The sequence below is a fragment of the Anomalospiza imberbis genome, chromosome 1, assembly GCF_031753505.1.
Source record: "Anomalospiza imberbis isolate Cuckoo-Finch-1a 21T00152 chromosome 1, ASM3175350v1, whole genome shotgun sequence".
NCBI classification, from domain to species: domain Eukaryota; kingdom Metazoa; phylum Chordata; class Aves; order Passeriformes; family Viduidae; genus Anomalospiza; species Anomalospiza imberbis.
Genome location: NC_089681.1, coordinates 54,897,724 through 54,903,723, shown reverse-complemented (window position 1 = coordinate 54,903,723; position 6,000 = coordinate 54,897,724). Strand labels below are relative to the sequence as shown.

General features: G+C 36.5%; 1 long non-coding RNA gene across 1 annotated transcript; it reads right to left on the bottom strand.

The window, feature by feature from the left end:
- Positions 1–2,252: 2,252 nt before the first annotated feature.
- LOC137475652 (uncharacterized) lies at positions 2,253–4,847 on the bottom strand. Its single transcript, XR_011000002.1, has 2 exons — positions 4,169–4,847; positions 2,253–2,539 (listed from the first exon to the last, which is right to left on the bottom strand). It is a non-coding gene; the product is annotated as an uncharacterized lncRNA (long non-coding RNA).
- Between the last annotated feature and the right edge of the window lie 1,153 nt (positions 4,848–6,000).

The following is a 6,000-nucleotide window of genomic DNA, read 5'->3' as shown; positions in this document are numbered from 1 at the left end:
TGGATTTGTTTTTAAAAACTCCATGTTTTTTCTTTGGTAATAGTTCCTGTCAATCTTGAATGATTATTATTGCTTTATATTTTCCTGCTAACAGCAAAAGGTTTCCAAGTCAGCTCCTTGTGGAGACAGCTATTTTGATATCACAAATTTCAGGAAATACAGAGAAAGATGCATCAAATCAGGGGCAAAAGAGGTCAAATGATTCCTGTAGTTGGTTAGCTCCTGAGCTGGAAACAACTTGTAGATCCTGAATTATCATCCATCATTTTTCTTTGTCTCATTGGCCATGTGGAACTGAGTCAAGGTGGTGAGCACCTTGTTTGTGTGTAAATCATCCTCTCTTTTGTATAATTTTGGTATTATTAATATTGTTGTTACTGTTCATTGCACATCCCATTATTGTTTGTTTTCAGTAAATTTTTGTCTCAACCCTTAGGCTCTGCCTTTGTCCCTCTCTCACCAGAAGGGGGCACAGTGAAGGGAGCACAGTTTATTTGGAGCTTAATTCCCAGCTAGTTTAAAACCACAACGTTTAATATAAAAACTCTATGTCCACCTGAGTTGGTCAGTTCTGGTTTTGTAAGTCACTGGGAAAAAAATGCTTGGCCTGTGACAAAAATATTTACTTGAGGACATTTTATATGCTTGTTAGAATTTTTTACACATTAATCTTTCTTTGCTGGTCTACAAGTCTGATTATATTTTATATGGTTTGTTCTACACAGATTGAATACTTCCTTATTCTAAAGCTCATTTTGACCAGGTTACAATATGGTATCCATTCAGTAATCAGAAGTTAAGTGCGGCGTTCCATTCTTATCCTCTGGCCCCCGGGCAGCTCCAGTGCCTGGAGCGGCACCACCTCTCTCCCAGACCCGGGTTTCGCCGCTTTTCCTGGACACGGCTCCGTTCCTCAGTCTGGGCGGGGCTGGCCGCAGTTTCTGCTGCCACAAGCGAGGGACTCTGGCAAAGAAGTTAAGGAATGTTCAATTCACCCATGAGGGAGGCTGAAAGTCTTTTAATGGCGGCAGAGAGCTGCGGCGGAGAGGTCGCAACCCGTCTCCAGCGCCCGCGTTGGGGAATGTGGCCCTAAGTTTCGGGATGCGTGGGGTTTTATCGCGGGTGGGGCGAGGAGAGCAGAAGCCCTCCCGCGCAATGGGGACAGGCGCTGTGGCCATGACGAGGACCATAGCGACCAACGGGAATGCAACAGGGGTGGACCCCGGGCTCTGGGGCGAACAGGGTTGCAGGATCGGGATGACAGACACCAAAGTCTCTGGACGGGACGGGGAATGGTTACAGGAGTGACAGGCTGAAGCTCCAACAGTGAGAGACTTGGAGCGGACTGCTGCGGGGGGAGGGGGGGGTAGAAACACGGGAGGTGCGTGGGTGTACACAGAACTCGGCTAGCTAACACAGATTAGAACCCCTAATCTACACCCAAATCCGGGATGCCACAACTAAGCACTAGTAATCTGTTTGCACCTTGCAGCATCCTATTCCAATATCAGAATCCTGGAACAATATTTTCAAGGCCTCTTCTCATTTTATGATTTTATTATATTCTGGATTTTATTTTAAGATCATACGTTCATTCTACAGCAAATAGTTCTTTCAAACAAATACAAAAATACAAGTACAGATATATGGAGTTACACCATATGATTACATAAAACTAAACAGGTCTGAAACAAATCAGATAACTGTCACCTGATGGTTACGTAATTCTTTATGTTTAAACAAGCCATAGTTTCTTCTCTCAGGCCAAGATAAATCCAGAGAATAGCTGGCCTGTGTTACCTTACTACCAAGCCACTCACAAGCAGTAACATCTCCACAGTTGCTACCTACACATCTACAATCACTGTGTAATCTTTTCAAAGGGAAAACACATTCAGAAACTAAGAATTAATCACCTAAAATTTCAAGTATTTCTGGAAGAGGAATTTCCCTGAAATGAGGTGAAGATATCCCTTACCTTTCTGTTGGTCTGCATTATCAGAGAAAAAGTAAATAATATTAGAATATTATAATTTGTATGTATTTGTCAGAAATGAAGTTTCATCCTTGCTATTTCTTCAGAGTATATTTGTAATATGAAATTCCTAATTGTTCACCATGTTTTTATTCATGCATCCCTTACCCAGCAGAAAATTTGTTGATCTTCTGCCCTCTAACTGCACCTATGCCATAGATGGTTTGGATTCAATAAAGAACCCAACCACCCAACCAACAAACCAACCAGCCACAAGTAGTTTTCAAGGTTTATTGCAATAGGATTGAAATAATTATTTTCCATTATTACTGGAGAGTGGCAGAGACAATGAGAACCTGATCATTAGAGAAGCAGTCTTCTAAAACACATCCACAAACTGATTGCTGATTTTGGAACAGCAAAATTTCAAAAATATTCTTGTCTGATGCTTTCTTGTTTGCTTTTTCTGCTGTCCAAGAAAAGAACTTTGTAATGCAAGTCATTGTAGGGGCAGCCAAATGCACCAAATAGCTGTTGCAGCAGAGCTCTCTGGAGTCTTCATTCCTTAGGGATAAAGCAGATGTTTTCAGGCTATTAGTATAGTTGATATATTGGGCTGATACTAAATAGCGGTGTAAATTGAAACAAATAATTTCTTGGCACTGAAAATTAAATCCAGTTTGTACCATCTTTCTAATTTTCCTTTGCATTATTCAGGACATAAATTAACTGTTCCTGACATTCCTTGCAAAATACACACTGCATTTGTATATTGGTTTTCTCCAAAGATTGTGCAGAACATTTTTTGCTCTCCAAGTCTCTCCTCCTTATTGATTTACTGACTTGTAGGATTCTGACAATTGTGCACTTTTTGCTCTGAGCATTTTCTTGATGTTTCTTTAATGTGCACCTTTAAAAGGGGAAAAAAAATTAAGGGGGAAAAAAAAAAAAAAAAAAAAAAAAAAAAAAAAAAAAAAAAAGAAGAGAGAAGAAAAGAAAAGAGCAGGAGGGTACCAAAACCTCAGCAAGCAATGTAAAAGTGTCATTCTGGAGTGTAAATTGAAAGCCAATCAGAAATGGAACCTAAACTGTAATAAAAGAAGAATTTCAGCCTTTTTTTAAATCTTTGTAGGATGTAAAATACCCTTAGAGACACCTAACAACATTCCTGCTATTGCAGAGACATGGGACATTAGAAATGCTCTCCATTATATTGTTCTCTTAGTGATATGTTACAGATATTTCACTGTAGATTTTAAGTTCATGATAGTGTGGTGGGAAGCATTTTTGTAATCCTTACTTGGAAGTTGCAAATGGGAAAAAATTTCAAAGATGTAATCAGGATCATTAAAAACAAATTATCTGATCTCATATTCCTCTTATTTTTATTATTATTATCTTTGCATGTATGAAATAATAATTTGACCTCTGAAGTCTGGTGGTTTAACAGTCCAAGAATGGGGGTTTCTTGTCTACAGGTAATGTTTCAGGAAGAGATAATGAAATCTTTATGTTAATTTGCACAAAACCAAACCAAACAAAACTAAAAAAATCCAAAAATATCCCAAACAAACCAACAAACAAACAAGAAAGAGCCAGACAAGTTCCATTGATTCTTGAAGTGGACTTCAACCACCCCAAAATCTATTGGTTTTCTTTTTTTTTTAAGAGGTGAAAACAGTACTATGCATGTGTAGGTAAAGAAGGCATGCAAACTGCTTTTTTAGATAAATAACATCATCTTAATCACAACAATTCTTGCTTATTTCTTTCTTTGATCACAGGCAATTTTCATATGCTTGATTGCTTCTGACTTCCTGGGAATTTAATATTCCCTGCCATTTTTCAGAAGCTGGCATGCCCCAAAAAATGTTAGATTCAACCTAGGCATACCCAAAGGACTTCTTGTATTCCTAGTTTACTGCTATCTCTCATAGTAGTTGAAGGGAAGCTCTGCAACCTGTACCTTAGAGAAAAATGTGTGAGGACAAGAAAGAAAACATATGTCATGCATCTCAAAACCAAAATAAGAAAATTAAGTCATAACTTATATTCTATAACAAACCATAGAAACAAAGAAACCAGAAAAAATTCAGACCTTGAAAAGCCATTAAAAGGTAAGCTTTAAAGATGAACCTGAGAGAGAAACATCAATTTTCTTTCCTTTGTGATTGTTTTGAAATTGCACTGTACCTTAAAACACCCTTTGAGTTTTCAAAAGTACACATGTAGCAACAGTGTAAAGAGAGGAAAACATAATTTTCTGACAGAAAAGCTATTTTCTTCAATGCTATTTACACTTTGAGCTTTTAGGCTAATCTTTGAGCGCATTCCAGGCAGCAATCTATCACAATATGACATTATAGCTTTCAAAAACTTCCTTCTTCTGGTCTCAGCTGCCTATTTTGACTATGCATACTTATTCATCAAAACAGCTAATGAAAAAAAACCTAATTATCCACTTTAAAATACATGTTCTAAATTCCTACCACCTGAAACTGATATTCTGAGTCCTAGAGCGTACTTAACTCTGTCTCATATAAAACAAGTAGAAAACAAATAAGTGTCTACTGCTTTTCTTGGAAGGTATTTTTCTTTTTATTGAGACAAGATTTTTGACTGGAACAATCAGTTGTCCATACCCTGAGAAACCATATTTTTAAAATCCTTAAAATAGTGTCATTTTGGGGATATTTGTAGTGTTGATTTTTTTTTTTTTTTAAGTGTGGAGCCATTTACTGGGGGTTATGTTTCATGTAGATTTGCTTAGACTAATGGATGGCAAGAAGATCACTAAACAGTTGCCCTGCTAGAAATTCTGTGTGTCTGTAGAAGCACACTGGCTCATTAAGGCTATACTCATATCCTTTAACAATGAGAAGTTTTATACAATGTTATACTATTAAAAGTATTCTAAAAATGCTTGCCCAACCCTTTTATATAAGTGTTATTCTGAATTTCTGGGCTAGCCTAAACACTTTACTAAGTACCTTATTATTTGTCCATTGGATTTCTGCACCTTACTGCAAAACTTTAGAGTAAAGCAATAGGACTAAGCGCCTGCGTTTTGAATTACTACGCTAACACATCTTTGTTGTTGCAGTAGAGTATTTGTGTTATTAAAAGCTTCCATCAACTGAACTTATCTTGCAAAGTTATTGAAACAATCCTAATGAAATATAGCTATGTCTGCTGGCTTTTTATATTTATTTTTCTGATGGTTGCAGAAAACAGATCTTTTATCTATTTAAGCAATGAATTTTTATTGCTTTACAGAAGAACCAAAGATCCAGCGCTTATTGAGAATTACTGCACAAGCAGCTTCCACTAAGTAGATGATTATATACATCCTTTCATGCTCCTATATTAACTTAAATGCTGATTATTGTGATTCTTTTTCATTTTCCTTCTTTATTTATTTAATTTTTTTAATGTAAGATGGTTCATATGGGCTCAAGTCTTAGCATGTAAAGCATAGATGTGCTACTGTAGGGCCTACTTTATATACCATGGAGCTTATTGGTGGGAAAATCCTGATATCCAGGATTAGCTTCACACTGCGATTAACTTTTCAGTGGCAACAGAATGGGATTTTTAATTCTAGGTTTTAATAAGTTTATGTCACTTATCAGTTGAACACTTTGGCTGGAAATACACTATTTCCACATAAAATGTTTTTATTCTACATCCTCTTTTTCAGCTTCTAGTAAACCAATTCTGCAAATAATTCTAATTCTTTCTTAAAGGATTCATTTCAGAATAGATTCACACAAAGCTTTTGAATGTTAATATTTCAGTAATTTTCCAAGTGATTTTTCTATCAAATAACACATAACTGTTAGTGCAACATCCACTGGTAAACAAATCAGGCTTATTTGTGGCTTACCTTAATGGGTTCAGCTGCAGGAGGAGAGGAGAAAAATGGTAAATATATTTATTGCTATTCTGTGTAAGAAATACTAAAGTATTTGATATTCTTCTTGTGATAAGCATGAATGCATTGTAGAGCTCTTAAGAGATATATA